Source organism: Piliocolobus tephrosceles, chromosome 1 (assembly GCF_002776525.5).
Source record: "Piliocolobus tephrosceles isolate RC106 chromosome 1, ASM277652v3, whole genome shotgun sequence".
NCBI classification, from domain to species: domain Eukaryota; kingdom Metazoa; phylum Chordata; class Mammalia; order Primates; family Cercopithecidae; genus Piliocolobus; species Piliocolobus tephrosceles.
Genome location: NC_045434.1, coordinates 109,438,138 through 109,453,819, shown reverse-complemented (window position 1 = coordinate 109,453,819; position 15,682 = coordinate 109,438,138). Strand labels below are relative to the sequence as shown.

Below are 15,682 nucleotides of genomic sequence, written 5' to 3'. Positions count from 1 at the left end.
GGGCTGGCGGGGACACACCTGGTCCCGGCCAGCGCGGCGGAGGACATCGTGACTCCCGGCCGTACAGCGGCCCCCAACGAAGCACATGACCCTCGTGTGGTCACAAAGGGAGAGCACACTTTTACTGGGAGGGACTGGGTAGGTATCGGTGTCAGTAAGAGGCAGAGTGCCATAGTGTCAATCTCTTTTCCCAAACTCGGATCGGGAAGGAAACACCCCCACCCACTCCGCTGCCATCCCCAGAAGTCCCTCAGAAGCTCTTTTCTCCCCGAAGAGGACCCTGGGAATGTGGCTCCAGCCTCACTCCTAGAGTGAGGTCCTCGAAGCCCTGCCCTCTCGGGCGGAGCAGAGACGCCGCCGCTTGGCCTGTTCACGCCTATCACACAAAGCCGCCGAGGGTCGGCTGCGCCCCTGGCAAGGCTGTAGGGCTGGGGATACTGAGTATGATAGGCGAGGTCCCTGCTCTCAAGAACTTACATGGGGGAGAAGGGGAGGCGAGATAAACAGGTAAACACACACACACGGTAAGCACGGTAATTTCAGACGATGATTTTTATGAAAATATGAAACGGGGTAGGGGGTGTGGCTGCTTTCCCTGGGGCCTTCAATGGGGTGGGCAGGGAGCAAGCCTTTTTCTCCCCAGGGCTCGGCGTCAGTCAACCTAGCTGACGCTCTGGCCTTTGGCGAAGCGCTCAAAGGCCGGGATGCTCAGATGTTATTCGAGCCCAACAGGAACCGTTCGAGCGCCAGCCAGGCCCTGGAGGATGAAGTTGCGGCCGATGGGCTCCACCGGCCGATGGGCTCGGCAGACCGGCGGGGTTGCTCTTCCCAGCCCAGCCCTGGACGCCCGGCTCCGCGCCCACCAGCGCTGCTCCCTCCCAGCGCGGAGAAGCCGCGCCCGGCCGGCCAGCCGGGGACAGTGGCGCAGAGCACGGAGAGTAATTAGGCAATTAGCGACGTGTTGTTTCAAGGTAATTAACGGGGAAAAGTTTGCCCCAGGCAGGATTTGAGGTCTCTGAGTGGGACAACTGTAAGAACACCAGAGAAGGCACGAACGGTGCCGGCGCCGCGATAGGTCCGTCGGTGGCCGCCAAGAGTGCCAGATACGGTAACTATTGAAAGATGCGCAGGTGGCTCACGCCTGGATCACTTGAGGTCAGGAGTTCGAGACCAGCCTGACCAACATGGTAAAACCCCATCTCCACTAAAAACACAAAGTTAGCTGGGGGTGATGGCCTATGCCTGTAATCCCAGCTACTCTGGAGGCTGAGGCAGGGGAATCGCTTGAAAGCGGAAGGCGGAGGTTGCAGTGAGCTGAGATGGTGCTATTGCACGCCAGCCTGGGCAACAAGAGCGAAACTCCGTCTCAAAAAAAAAAAAAAAAAACGAGGGAGAGGAGGAGGAGAGAGAGATACAGAGAGACACAGACACGTGGTGCAGGGAGGGAGGAGGGACAGAGATGGAGGGTCTGAAGAGAGGGAGGGTGAGAGAGAGAGAATTAAATCTTTAGAAGAGTTTGCAGAGTCCAGTTGAATGGCCTCCACTTAACAACCCCATGTCCTCTGTTCTACAATAGCTCCTGCCCACATCTTTCAGCCTAGCCCCAAGAGTCCTTTTGGGCGAAGCTGGGGCAGCTGTAGCCAATGCATACAGAAAAGAAAAAAGAGGCACAGTATGGGCTGAATTTGGTCAGTGACTGCTGGCCGAGCTCAGGCAACTCTGGCCCTACCAGTCTGAGCAGCATTGTCCCTCCTGCCTTTTCTGCAGCTGTGAGCAGAAATTCTCCAAGAGATCCCTTTCTATGGGACCCACCAGATGTTCAGAGTGAGAGCCGCCCCCAAGGACAGAGTTGTGGTTTCCAGTCCAGCTGAAGAAGTTCTGTAGTTGAATACTATGGGACTGGGATAGAAAGGACCCAGCGTTGACATATAATCCACAGAGGGGGCCTTTAATGTGGAGAAACACCACAAAATGGTTCCCCAAGTTGAAGGGCCTTGCTTTGCTCCATCTCCAGTCTCCAGCACGGTAGTCAGATGTAAGAAACTCTGAGCAAACGTTTGTGGATCTGTGGCTGAAATAGTGTTTTTGTTTTGTTTTGTTTTGTTTTTGTTTTTGTTTTTGTTTTTTGAGACAGTCTCACTCCCAGGCTGGAGTGCAGTGGTGTGATCTTGGCTCACGGCAACCGACGCCTCCCAGGTTCAAGCGACTTTCGTGCCTCAGCCTCCTGAGTAGCTGGGATTACAGGTGCCTGCCACCACGCCTGGCTAATTTTTTTATTTTTAGTAGAGACAGGGTTTCACCATGTTGGCCAGGCTGGTCTCAAACTCCTGACCTCATGTGATACGCCCGCCTCAGCCTCCCAAAGTGCTGGGATTACAGGCATGAGCCACCATGCCTGGCTTGGTGAAATAGTCTTTAGGGTCCAGCTTAAGCCCCAGTTTTCTCCATCTCTGAGACTTCATGGGCTGGAATCCACTTGGAAGTTGGGAGGCTGACTAGGGTTGAAAATCCAAAAGAAGTGGGCTGATCTCTTGGCAAGAACCTAGGATTGGGTGGTTAGGTCTTCTGTGCTGCTGACAACAGAGTATGACCTTGCACAAATGCTTTCCTTTTACTGGGCCTCAATTTCCCTTGCTTATGGGTTTAAACCTTTGTAAGTCTGTAACACTTTATACTCCTTACAAAACTCTCTTCTGGGCTGGGCACAGTGACTCATGCCTGTAATCCCAGGACTTTGGGAGGCCGAGGTGGGCAGATCACGAGGTCAGGAGTTTGAGACCAGCCTGGCTAATATGATGAAACCCCATCTCTTACTAAAAATACAAAAATTAGCCCGTCGTGGTGGCAGGCGCCTGTAATCCCAGCTACTCAGGAGGCTGAGGCAGGAGAATCGCCTGAACCCGGCTGAGGCGGAGGTTTCAGTGAGCCAAGATCACACCACTGCACTCCAGCCTGGGTGACAAAGCGAGACTCCGTCTGAAAAAAGCAACTCTCTTCTGAAAACTAACTGTGAAGTAGTCAGGAGCAGGGGAATATTTACCCCATCTTGCAGATGAAGAATGTATTGTTAGCAAAGCCAGCTCACATTCCATCCATTTTCAGGTAGAGAGAGATAGCAAGAAAACAAATTGATAGTCATAATACCAGTGCAGAATTCAAAAGAGAAGTTTCAGACAAGTCTGAGGTGGTATCACTGTGTGGTTCCCACAAGACTTTGGAGGACAATTACTGTCTAACTCTGAAGTCCTTTCGTGGTGCTGGGCCATTGCAACTTACCTATTCCCTTGCTTCTGAGAAGGCCAGTGTTACCCCAGGAGTGTGTGTGGGGTGGGGGGATCTCTCTCTCGCCTTGTTTCTGAAGAGGTAACTCTCATCTGGGCAGAGCAGGCAGGTGGAAAAAGTAGGAAAAATAGCTGCCTTCTGCTTTTTATTTTTAAAAAAGGATTTAAGTGATAGAGAATAAAGCCTGTTGCCATGGTTATATAAACATGGATAAATATTTCTGGGCTGAGGATGGGGGCTGGGGGACATGATTCATTTTTGCTGAAGAGGAATCAGATGGCTCAGCCTCCTCCCTTCCACCCACCCACCCACCCCTCTCCGAAACTCAGCCTGGAGGATGAGGTTATCTCATTCGAAATAAATAATAAAGAAATCAAAGGTCTTTAGATTGGTTGTGAACATACTTTCTTAAAGCTGTTCAGAGCTGGGGTGGAACCCTCAGAAGGTACGTAGCCATTTGCCCTCCACTGGTCAGCACTTTACCTGATGGAGAGGGTGCAGCTCCTGGAAACTGTGTCCAGTGCTGTCAACTCTTGGGACTTGACTGCCTAACCTAGCCAGGGAGGGTGGCCCCCTTTGTCCCACTGCCAGAGCCTGAAGTTCCTGACACCTATCAATGAGCTCAAATGAAGAGACAGAACCAGTTGTGTCCCAAGGGAGCTCAGATCCTACATTAAATAATGGAAACACTGCCATTCTCCTGGCTCCAGATCCATAGGATCTGTGGCCCCCACCTGGAGGTCCCTATCCACCAGGACCTAGCCAGCTCTGGAAGACATACCCGAGTGAGGCAGTGTCCAGCTTCTCATCTCTACTGGCAACAGGAGAGCTGGAGAGCACATCCTGGTGCAAGGAGAGAGATACCTGGTCACATACCAGTCTGGAAACCTCATCATAACATCACCCTTCCAAGGTCAGGGGCCCTATCCCCAGTGCCCTCATTCCTTGCCCCCAACTGTGGCTGCCAACAACTATATCCCAATCCCATCACCCACCACATGCTGCCCGATCATCAACAGGAAAGGCTGACCCTAGAGATAAATACATGCTGTTGGAATGTGTTCAGATATCACTGTGGAACTGTTTCTCTCTAGGAAGAGGACCCTGCCTGACTGGCTGGCCCAGAGGTGCTGAGCAGAGACTGTGTACATGTCTGAGTGGGAACACATTGGGATGGTAGGGGAGGAACTGGACTGAGGCCCAGCTATTCTTGAAAGAATCCAACTCCTAGCTTTCATGACATCTTCCCTTGTCTACCTTAGACAGAGGACTGGGCTCCTCTGACCCTTATAAGTCCAATACCAGGAGGGACAGCTGAGAGGATGAAGTGGCCTGTATGTTGGGGAACCTTCTCAGTTCCAAAGGAAATAATCACTTTGGGTTCTAATTTAAAAAACAAAAAAACAAAAAAACAAAAAAAAACCTTTGGACTGGGTGGAGGAATCAAAGACTGTAGTCATAAAAAGCTCCATGAACTTTGGGTGTCTTCAAACAAAGGTTGTCATTCTCTTACAGATGGAGCGACTCAACCCAAAAAGGTTCGTCTGTATGGTGATGGAATGTGGTCTCCCGGTTTTCAGCATAGCACTAATTCAGCTATCCTACTCTTCAGAAAGCAGGAGGGAGGTGCCCTAAAGTGGATTATTGAAATGATGAAAGCCACTGAGGAAGTGAGTTCTGATGGTCCACATCCACGGAATTGCCATCATTTTTTTCTTTTTCTTTCTTTCTTTCTTTTTTTTTTTTTTTTTTTTTTTTTTGAGACAGAGTCCCTCTCTGTCACCCAGGCTGGAGTAAGTGGCGCAATCTCGGCTCACTGCAACCTCCGCCTCCTGGGTTCAAGCAATTCTCCTGCCTCAGCCTCCTGAGTAGCTGGGACTACAGGTGTGTGCCACCACGCCCGGCTAATTTTTGTATTTTTAGTAGAGACAGGGTTTTACCATATTGGCCAGGCTGGTCTCAAACTCCTGACCTCGTGATCCGTCCGCCTCATACTTTTACCCATAGTGCTAACTCAGACCACCACTCTCACAACCTTTACTTCCTTATAAAGTCACTGGGCTTCAAGATCAGGCTATCAATTATAGAGTTGCTGAAACCTCTTAGAGAGGGACTGAAGGAAGGTGATGGAAGAAGAAATAGCAGTATGGTATTTTGAGTAAATTTCATGTATGAATAGCTCCCAGGCTATCTCTGAACAGTTTTCAAGTGCAAAATTAGATTTGTCCAAATAATGAACAAGTAGTCTGTGGGCTGATACTCACTTCTATATGGAATAATTTGGAGCTATGGGCTTGGTGCTTATGATGCCTAAGCAAAGATCTCATTGCTACTTGGGAAGCAAGTATTTCCATTTTGCAAACATTTACTGGAAAGGCAAGCAAATATATATATCTGTATATGCACATACAGATATATATATATGTATATGCACATACAGATATATATATGTATATGCACATACACACATATATTTTATATATATGTATATGCACATATATATATATATATATATATATATATTTTTGAAACAGGGTCTCACTCTGTCGACCACGTGGAGTGCAGTGGTGTGATCACGGCTCACTGCACGCTTGACCTCCCCTGGCTTAGGTGATCCTCCCACCTAAGCGGCCAAAGTAGCTGGGACTACAGGCACATGCCACCATGCCAGCAATTTTCTTTCTTTCTTTCTTTCTTTTTTTTTTTTTTGTAGAGACAGGGTTTCGCTGTGTTGCCCAGGTTGGTCTTGAACTCCTGAGCTCAAGCAATCTGCTCACCTCAGCCTCCCGAAGTGTTGGGATTACAGGCGTGAGTCACCATGCTGGGCCAGGAAAAGCAACTATTTTTGAACTACGAAGAACACGTGAAGAATGCCAGGGCACAGCTAAGGGAAATATGGTATTTGTGCAAACTAATGCTGGTGGATGCAAGCTGCAACAGGAAGGAAAATGGCTCATTCCCAGGACTCTCCTGGGACATTCTGCAACATCTGACACTCCAGAGGCCCAGTGCTGGCTGCTCTGTAACCTTACCATGGCCTGGAACTCAGAGCAAAGGCTCATTTTATCACATACCACTTGGCCATCTCCACTAGCTAGCTGTAAGCAAGGACCAGTGGTTGGCAGCTTGCCAGGGAGAGACATGTTAGCAAGAGGGAAAGAAAAGCCACCTGCTTTTCCTCCTGAGACCATGGGGTGAGGGGAAAAAGAGGTCACATCTCAAGTTTGGCTGTCTGCATATTTGCTTCTACCAGGCTAGCTCTTAAGTCTCTTCTGCTGTTTTTCAGGAACCAGAGAATTCACATAGCTCTGATTAGACATCAACCTGGGGCATGCTAAACATTTCAGCCTGGACACCCTGAGAGGAGCCAGTGCCATTGGCGACAGCTGCTTCTGTGAGGGCTTTTGCTTGGCCAGAGAGGCAGGACCCTCTCCTTGGCATTTTGAGGAGCGGTGCTGGGTGGGTAGTGACTGCACTAGCAACAGTCTATACCAAGAGAAGGCCTCAAATTCCCAGAGAAGAAAGGCAGCAAGGCCAAGAAACACTGCCGCCACTTAACAAGTGAAGACTCATAGTGGAGAATAGGAGCTGAACATGTGAAGGAGTTTGGGCTTTACTGCCTTCTCTCCAAGCATTGGACAGATCTTCTCTGCTGTGATTATTCTCCATGAATCATCATCCATAGAAAGTGACTGAGGCAATAGGAAGTGAATAATGAATCCCTCAAATAGGCTTTTGTGTTTCTGCCTGGAGGGTTTTGGAAATAACTTGCATCTTAATCTTTTCAACTTAGAATCATAGAATTTGGGAGCTGAAAAGGACCTTCATTAGGACATGTGGCCTCATAGAAAGACTGGAAGAAAAGATTTGTGGGTATGAGCCTCTGGTTCATCACTGAAAATAGGCATAGCCTAACATATATTGGAGGCTTTCCTTGTGTCAGCTACGCATTTATTCTTCCCAAACCTTGGGAGGCAGGTGCTGCTATTCCTCCATTCTGCAGAGGAGGAAGGGAGATGAGGACACAGTAGATCACCAGAGGGCACCATGAGGGGTGTGCTGAAACCATCATGTGGAGCTGGTCCTGGTTCCAGAATCCACATCCTCTTGGTCATTCTACTCCCTCATCAAGTGGCTTTGGACAAGTAATTTAACTTCTTTGGGTCTCAGTTTTCTCTTCTGTGATCTCTAAAGTTTTTAAATTGCTAACAGTCTGCATCTGCCACCCAAGCATGTGTTTTTACAAGTCAGAAAAGTGTAGCACAGAAATGTTAAGTGACTTGCCCTAGGTCACTCAGGTTGCTAAGGGCAGAATCAGCACAGAAACCCAGGCCCAGTGACCACTGCCTCCAGGCAAGACGTCCTTCCCTTCCACTCCACTTTGGCAGGTGTTCCAGGGGAATCCAACTCCTTGCCTTAGAGGAAACCTGTTCGACGATATCAGATAGACTGGAGATGTTACGTTTTGGTGTGGCCAATCATAACACCAGGATGAGCTCAGGAGTCTGGTTATATTTGTCTATCTAAGTACCTCCAACCTGTCTATCTGTCTGCTGTTTGTCTGTCTTTCTCAGGTCATGCATAGTGATCAAACCCCGCCTGGTAACCGTAGGGAAAGAGCATGACTGGTGTGTTACATCTATGCATGCCCCCGGTGGTATCTCCAGTTGTTTGTCCTCTTCATGCAAATGTTGCCACCTTGTGCCAGCTCTCTCACCCAGCTTCCTTCATGATGACAGTGGTTGCAATTCTGCTCCTCTCTCCTCCTTCCCCTGTCCTTGGCTCCCTATGTTCAGAATCTGATCATTTACTGGTGTGCACCTGGGATGTGATGTGTGCCTTGGGAGGAGACAGGGCCCAACAGGATCTCAGCTGTGCTCTGGTAATCAGTGCGCACCACATTACAAGCATCCCCATCCCAGTATCCTCCCTATTGAAAAAGAGATGGGAAAGGGGTGGATGTGTCAATAAACACACCATTGAAGGCATCTGAAATAGAACAAGGAAATCCTGGGTGAGGCACTAGTCACAATGTGTATCCATATACGTGTGTGAGTGTGTGTGTGTGTGTGTTTCAGACAGTCTGAAATGAGCTCTCACCCACTGGTGAGTGGAAAATTAGCTTTGGCAAGTGAAGAACTGGGTGACAGGTGAGGAAGCCAGCAGGGTATCAGTGTTATCCTTCTACTACTGCTGTTTCTGTGTTGCTAACAACATCTCTCCCACCACTCCCTGTTCCATGAAATATAATTAGGTAGAGTAGAGATGACTTGGAAGGGCTTGGGCATGTGGGAAAGTGATATGAAGATGTTACAATGGCCTTGTGACCTTGTAAGCGAGCCATGTGCTTGCAGGTGGGCTGCGCTAGGCCAGTTGGGAATTAGCATTTTCCTGACGGCCCATGAAGCAAGCTGTGTGGTTTACATTTCTAGTGGGTGGAAGAAAAGATGGCACTCCAGGGACTAAGTCCTAGGAAATTCTGCCATCTGGCATAATGTTGGAGGCAGTATGTACCAGGACCAGGAGGCAGGAAATCTGGGTTCTTGGGCTGGCTCTAGATTGGCCCTGTAATCTCTAATGCCTCAGTTTCTCTAATTGTAAAGTGGGACAGATAATCCCACTGCTACCTTCTTGTGAAGGTAAAGTATGCAAAGGCCCTTTGAAATGTCGAGAGCACAGTTCTAAATGTGAGGCTTGCCTGCCAAAGGAATTTGCCAAGCCTACTGGGAGGCAGCAGTTTGCTTCTGTGTCAGTTTCCACGGTCTGTGCTCAGACAGGTACTTAAGCATCTCACATCCATAAATCTTAGCTCCTATCTATAGTCAGCAAATAAGAAAAAGGGCAGGCTGATGCTCTGCTTCTGTTTGATCTTCTTACCAATCCTACCCTCGCCTCCCCTCCCCCTGACCTGATGCGATGATCTTGCTGCTCTCCCTCATCTGCTCTGGGCCTGTCAGTTTAATTTAACAAGGTTGTGGGAGAGGTTTGATTTAATCAAACCAGTTGCTGTATCCATCCTGCTCAGAGGTCCCTCAGTGTCACCACCGAGATTCAGATTAGACAGTGACCATTACTTCTTCTTTCCTAGCTATTGCCTCCCCCCTCCCTTTCACTCCCTGGAGGGAACAAGGAGGCAGACCAATCTCCTGGGACCTAAGAATAGATGCGGGAGGATCAAAGGAGGGAAACAGGCTCTGGCCTGAGAAAGCCCCTCTCCATGCCTTACATGGCCTTGTTTAAGGCTGAGCAACAGCCCAAAGGGTGGGGGGAATAGAAAATGTGAGCAAAGCTGCCTTGCAAAGGCTCAAGGCTGCCTGAGGACAGAGCTGTGCCATTACTGATGGCCCCACAGAGATAAAACCAGTCTCCCTTATTGTCAGAAAAGTGGGGTGGAGGGTGGGTAGAGAAGTAAGATAGCTGCATGCTCTATGTACTCCAGACCATGAGCATTTATTTCCAGGTTCTCAGCCTGGATTCTGGGGTCTCCGGAGCTGGGAGACAACCACAACAACAGGAAGGCGAGGCCCCATCCATCTGAGCTTCTGTGGCTCTGTTCTTGGTGTGGAAGCTGCAGTGACAAGAGGAGATGCCACCTGAGCCAGGGGCTCAGGGGCGGCTGCGTGGGTGTGAGGTAACTATGCTGTGGGTGTTGGCGTGTGTGTGTGTGTGTGTGTGTGTGTGCGCCAAGGCAGGGGAGTCTCTGGTGCAGAGCTCAGAATTCCAGAACAAATCTCTTTTGTTGTCATTTAACCCTTTCATTTCCCTCTCTTTTCAGGAAGTGGGTGCTCAGCACCTCTTGTTCTCCTAAGCAGCTCAGAGGAGAGACAAAGGCCTCTCCAAGGGGAACCCTTACTTAGGGTGATAGAAATTCTTTTCCTTTTGCTGCTTTGTGCCACATTCTTCCATTGGTCAGCAGGCAACTAACAGGTGTACCCCTCCCTGGGCCCCCTTCAGAGTCCCCCTCCCTGCCATTTGTCTCTCACCCAGATATCCAGCAGACACCACTATCCACAGGAGCTGAATATGATTAGCAGAAACCCTTCCTGACAGCTCCAAAGAGGATCCCTCAAATGCATATTCTATTGAGTGCATCTCATTGGGGCTGACAGCCGCTTTATCAATTAAATTCCACATTCCCAGTCTTCAGAGATGCCATGAACCTCCCTCCCTAATAAATCATAGGCCCCCAGTTATTGTTAAATGTCCCATCAGTCTCTAATAAACTCCCTGCCAAAAGGGGCAGGTTATTTATTATGCTGCCTGGACAAGAATAAATTGGGCCCCTTTCTCAAAAGGAGAAGAGCAAACATGCCACCTTCCTCCCTAAAGACTGAGGCAGTGGTGTTAAATGGGACAATTAATCAACGTGGGCCTTGCGCAGAGAGGAATCTGGTCTGAAGCCTGAGGGAGGATCACCTGGGATTCTCTTCCAAACGCCAGTGAGGCAAATCCCCGTGGTTGGGGGTGACTGTGCAGTGGGCATGGGCTCAGGCTTTTGCAACTTCTCCCTCTTTCCTAATTTCTGAGGCTAGTCACCCCATAAGCCATGGGACACATGTAAAACACGGGTATTTTCCATGTTGGGAGGTAGCCAGCTAGGATTGGGCAGGGTCATGAAATAATACATTCTATCCAGAAGGGCAGAAGTTGTTTCTTGATAAACTTGATACAACATAAGTTTATAGATGGTGCCAGTTCACTAAACAGATGGCTCAAGAATATAACAATGAAAGTATCCGTGGCCAGGCAAAGCAACTAGGAAGCAAAATCTCAGTTGTGCTTCGCTGGATAAGCAGCACATACATAGGGATGGCACTGGCACTTGGAAAGCAGTGTACCGACACCTAAAGTCCTAGGAACTGCTAGGTCTAAGAAACAGTGTGTGTTGTGGGCCTTTCCATTACTTGTCTCATATTAGATCCCAAACCTAGGTGATGCTCCAAGGTCTGCAAGTGAGGATCCACACTACTCGGCTTTGCCGTTACCCAAGCCCCAAGTTACATTTCCAATTGCATTTCTCTTTACTGCTAAATAACACTACCCACCTTTGGAAGAGCATAACACACTCATTTTATATTCCTTACGGTAGCAAATGAGGTGCTCCTTACTGTAGGACCAGTATATCTCTGCATCCTTATGTCCGGGTCATTTCTGCCATACCTGCCTCCACTTACAGTAGAAGAGTTAACTTCCCTAAATGACTGTGGCTTTCATGCTTCCACGCCTCTACACAAACTGTTCTCTGCCTAGAATATCTTTCTGAGACTTGTCTGCCTGGTGAGCTCTCTTTCCACTCCCACTGCCTGAAGAACGCCTTATTCATCCTTCAGGATAAGCTCAGGGTAACAGCCCCCACTGCTTCACAGGACTTGAGCTTTGTCTCTTGGTGCTGCTGCCTTGGCAGAAGTGCTGGACTCCAGGAATTAGGTAAACGATAATCTTGTATGTGCAGTTGTTCTCTCATACTTCCATATATACTTTAAGCAACTTTGATTTGGGGTGTGGAGGAGAAGGACATAGAGAAGAAAGCTATTGCTCTTTGAATACCAAAAGCTGTTTTCCTCAATTTCTCAGAAGTTCTCACTCTCTCCCACATGACAGCCACACTTGGAATAACTAAGGCCCTGAAAAAATGTTAGTACTGCATATGATTTTACACCAGCTTGTGCTACTTGCATATTTCATGCTTGGTCATTTCCCTAGCTGGGCTGTCAACTCTTTTAGGACAGAGGGTAAAAAGGGCCTAGACTTTGCTGTCAAATAGATCTGAGTTCCAATCCCAATTATGAGCTCTGTGACTTTGAGCAGATTAGTAATCTTCTGAGGAGTTACTTGAGGGCAGCGTCTTCTTCGGCATCTGACACATAGAAGGCTTTTAGGATAAAGTCCAGACACTAGCCTGGCCTACACTTCATTCTCCTGCCTCATCAAAGCTTACTGTCCCATTTGCATTCTAAGCTCTTTTAGAATGTGCTATGGTGGTCCTCACCTCCAGACCTCCGTTTTCCCCTCCTCTGTCACAAGGCCAACTTTGATTCATTTTTCAGATCTTACCGTAGCTCTCACTAATGCTGGGAAGATGTGGCAGAGATTGCTAGTTGCCGCCAATGTCCTTTCCCCCTTCCTCTATAGTAATGGACCACCTCTCAAATCAGTGTATAAGCTGGGCATGTGATTGTCCGGAAAAAAGACATTTCCCAGATTTTTCTTTTTTCTTTTTTGCAAGAAGGTATAACTTTATGGCTAAGTTCTTTCCAAGAAATGCCAGATAATGTGGCAGCTTTTGAGAACATTTCTTAAAAGGACTGCTGGCATGATGACCATTACCATTTCTACTTTCTATTTTGAGTCTTCCTCCTTCCTGCTGGCTGCAATGCAAACATGATGACTGGAACTAGAGCAACTGTTTGGGGACCAAGACAGAAGTCTGGGTGCTTGGGATCTTTGTGGACTAGGGCTATCAGTCCTGCTTCCAGAATTCTCTACAAGGGCAAAATGAACTTCTATCCTGGGGAGGTAACCTCCTATTTTGAGGTCTTACTTTCAATCAAACCTAATCTTGACTGCTAAGTCTTTCTTGGCTCCCCACATCTGGTTACCTCCTTGACTTCAGTAGCACCCTGCACTTTATACAGCAAATGAAGCCACCTGTTTGTGTGCATCTGTATCCCTGAGTGCAGAGGCTCTGTTTACTTTGTTCCATTTTTGTATCTCTAAAACTTGGCTGATTTATAGGTGTTCAGAAAATTTTTTGTTGAATGATTAGAGATGTTTTGTAGATTGAATGCAAATAATAATATTGCCTACCTTGTGTTGCTCTGAGGGTCAAATGAGAAAAAGGGGCTTTAAAACCTTAAGTTTCCTTCCCTTCTTTCCACATTCCCCCACCGATCCTCACACCCAGGGTGGGCCACCTTACACCATGCCTTCTTTTTGCTATTTTCTTTTCCTCTGGGTTCAGAAGCCTCCAGTGCAAGATAATTGGACGAGATTATTTGAATCTTAACACCCATTCTGAGTCTGTCACTCTCACCTCTTCAGTTCATATGAATCTCTTCCTCCTCTAGCTCCCCAGAAAGGCTCTCCAGGTAGATGGAACAGCAAATACAAAGGTATTGAGGTGTTACAAGCCATGGAGAATTAAGCATTTGGGCTAGTTTGGTCTGGTTGGAGGAGGTAGGTGGGCTGCTCTGCCAGAGAAGAGACAGAGATCCCACTGTTATTTATCTGGGGGAGGCTGGGAGACAGACACAGTCTAGCCCATTTCTGTATGTGTTATCCTCACGCCTTACCTAGTTATTAAATGATCTCTTGCTTTTGTGTTTTGTCTTTATAGTACTAAAAATTATGTTCAACAACACTGTTATAACTTTTGACTAGTGAGAAAAAAACTTTTGTGTATTCACCATGGTTCCCAATAAATTACTGCAATATTTGTGTCTGTAAAACATCATAAACAACAAATGCAGTAACAGAATGCCTATAAAACTATAAATGTTTTCCAGAAATGCAGTCTTTTTGCTTTTCTTGGGATAATCCTGTGGTTCTTCAGCGGGGATTGGTGTGAGTTCTACAGAACCACTGCTATGTGTATGGAGATCCAGCAGAGATTTTTGAGCAAGAAGGTGTCAGCCATTCAATGTTTATTGGGTCCACCAGGTGCTTGGTGCTGGGCCGGAGGGCCTAGGATGATAAAATTACTGTCCTTGAGAAGCTCACAGTTTATTTAGTGTGAGGCACATACAAGTAACCAAGCAAATAAAACATAAGAGCCAGACTGGAATTATTGATAGTGTGCTGTGGACCCTGGGGTGGGGAATAAAAAAGGGTGTCAAAAGGAGCAGGATCTGGAGCTGGACCCAAAGAGCCTAAGATATCCACTTAAGAAAGATCACTGCAGCACCTGTGGGGTACATGGCTGGGATAGAGAAGAAACTCTGGCCAGAGAGACCATTCAGGAGGTTTTTGCAAGTTAGGATGATACAGGGACCTAAAATAGGGCAGATGCTATGGAGACTTAAGAAGAATGGATGAAATATTTGGAGGCAAAATTACTTGTGCTCAGTAAATTGTTAGAAAGTGGGGAAGGAATCAAGAATAATTCCCAAGTTTGGGGTCTGGGGATTAGGCAGATAAAAGAGGTGAGGGCACTAAGAGGAAGGCTGGGACCTTTAGTGCCATCTCCTCCATCAGTCTCCATTCCTTCAAATGGATAGTTAACATTTTCTCAATGTTTTGTAAATTTCCAGGCAAAATAAACCGTCAGGAACACCTTCCAATGGGATTACCATGTCAAAGCCCCTCCACTATCATATGGAATCTGGACCATCACTGTGTGTGTGTGTGAAGGGGGTAGGGACAATGACCAGTATTATAATCTGTGGACAAAGTTGGGCTTGGTTGCAGAATATATTTAAGTTTGGTATTCTTTGTATTTAAAAAAAATTGTTTACTTTTTAAGAATTTGAGACAGGGTCTCTGCATGTTGCCCAGGCTGGCAACTCCTGGCCTCAAGCGATCCTCCCGCCTCAGCCTCCCAAGAAGCTGGGATTACGGGTGCGAGCCACCCCATACAGCTAAGTTTGAAATAATGAATACGGCTGAGGTCCAGAAATATTTAAATTTGGCATGATGACTAAGAGTTTGTTATAGGAGCTCAATCATTTGATAAATATTGAACATCTCCTATGTGTCAGATTGCTTTACCCACTAGGGATGCAGAGGAGAACAAGACAAAATGGGTCCTTGTCCTCATAGAGTGTGGGAGACAGGCAGTAGACATATAATTTCAGGTAGTTATAAGTATCAGAAAGAAAAAATAAAGTAAAACAAAACAAGAGAGTGCTGGGAAAGGCCAGGGAGCAGACAGGATGACAGAGCTGTCTTAGGGTGTTCAAGACTTCTTTTAAAAGGAAGAGCTCTTTGAAAAGGTGATATTTGGGCAGAAGTCCACAGCAAAGAAAAGTGGCAGAGACTGCTAGCCGCCTACGCATGAAATGATGGGGGAAGGAGCAATACAGAAGGCATGTAACATTTCAGAGTCTATTAGGCATCCGAGGGGAGGTGCTGCGGGGGTGGATGTATGGAGGCAGATGGATGTACACGTCTAGAGTCTAAAGGGAGATCTGAGGCGGAGATACGAACTTGGGAAATGTCAGTCCGATTCCAGGTTCCAATTCAACGGACTTTTATCAGAGTTCATTGTGCGCCAGGGACTTGCTAGGGGCTGGGGGTCCGGAGATAAATTGGGTTGCACAGCAGACGGGCACAGCAGCCAACGTAGTAAACCCTTGGGTCCGGCTACGCTCTGGGCGCACTCTGCCAGCACAGAGGAGCAGCGAGTCAGGGTGCAGAGCGGGTAGCGTTGGGGAAGAGGCGGCCGCGGAGCGAGACAGGCTGG

The 15,682-nt window shown here is 47.6% G+C and overlaps 2 long non-coding RNA genes across 2 annotated transcripts; one reads left to right on the top strand and one right to left on the bottom strand.

Moving 5' to 3' along the window:
* The first annotated feature begins 270 nt into the window (after positions 1-270).
* LOC111556020 lies at positions 271-8,285 on the top strand. Its single transcript, XR_002735700.1, has 3 exons — positions 271-507; positions 4,798-4,952; positions 6,569-8,285. It is a non-coding gene; the product is annotated as an uncharacterized LOC111556020 (long non-coding RNA).
* On the bottom strand, positions 5,813-15,675 carry LOC111556021. Its single transcript, XR_002735701.1, has 3 exons — positions 15,469-15,675; positions 13,316-13,472; positions 5,813-8,212 (listed from the first exon to the last, which is right to left on the bottom strand). It is a non-coding gene; the product is annotated as an uncharacterized LOC111556021 (long non-coding RNA).
* Between the last annotated feature and the right edge of the window lie 7 nt (positions 15,676-15,682).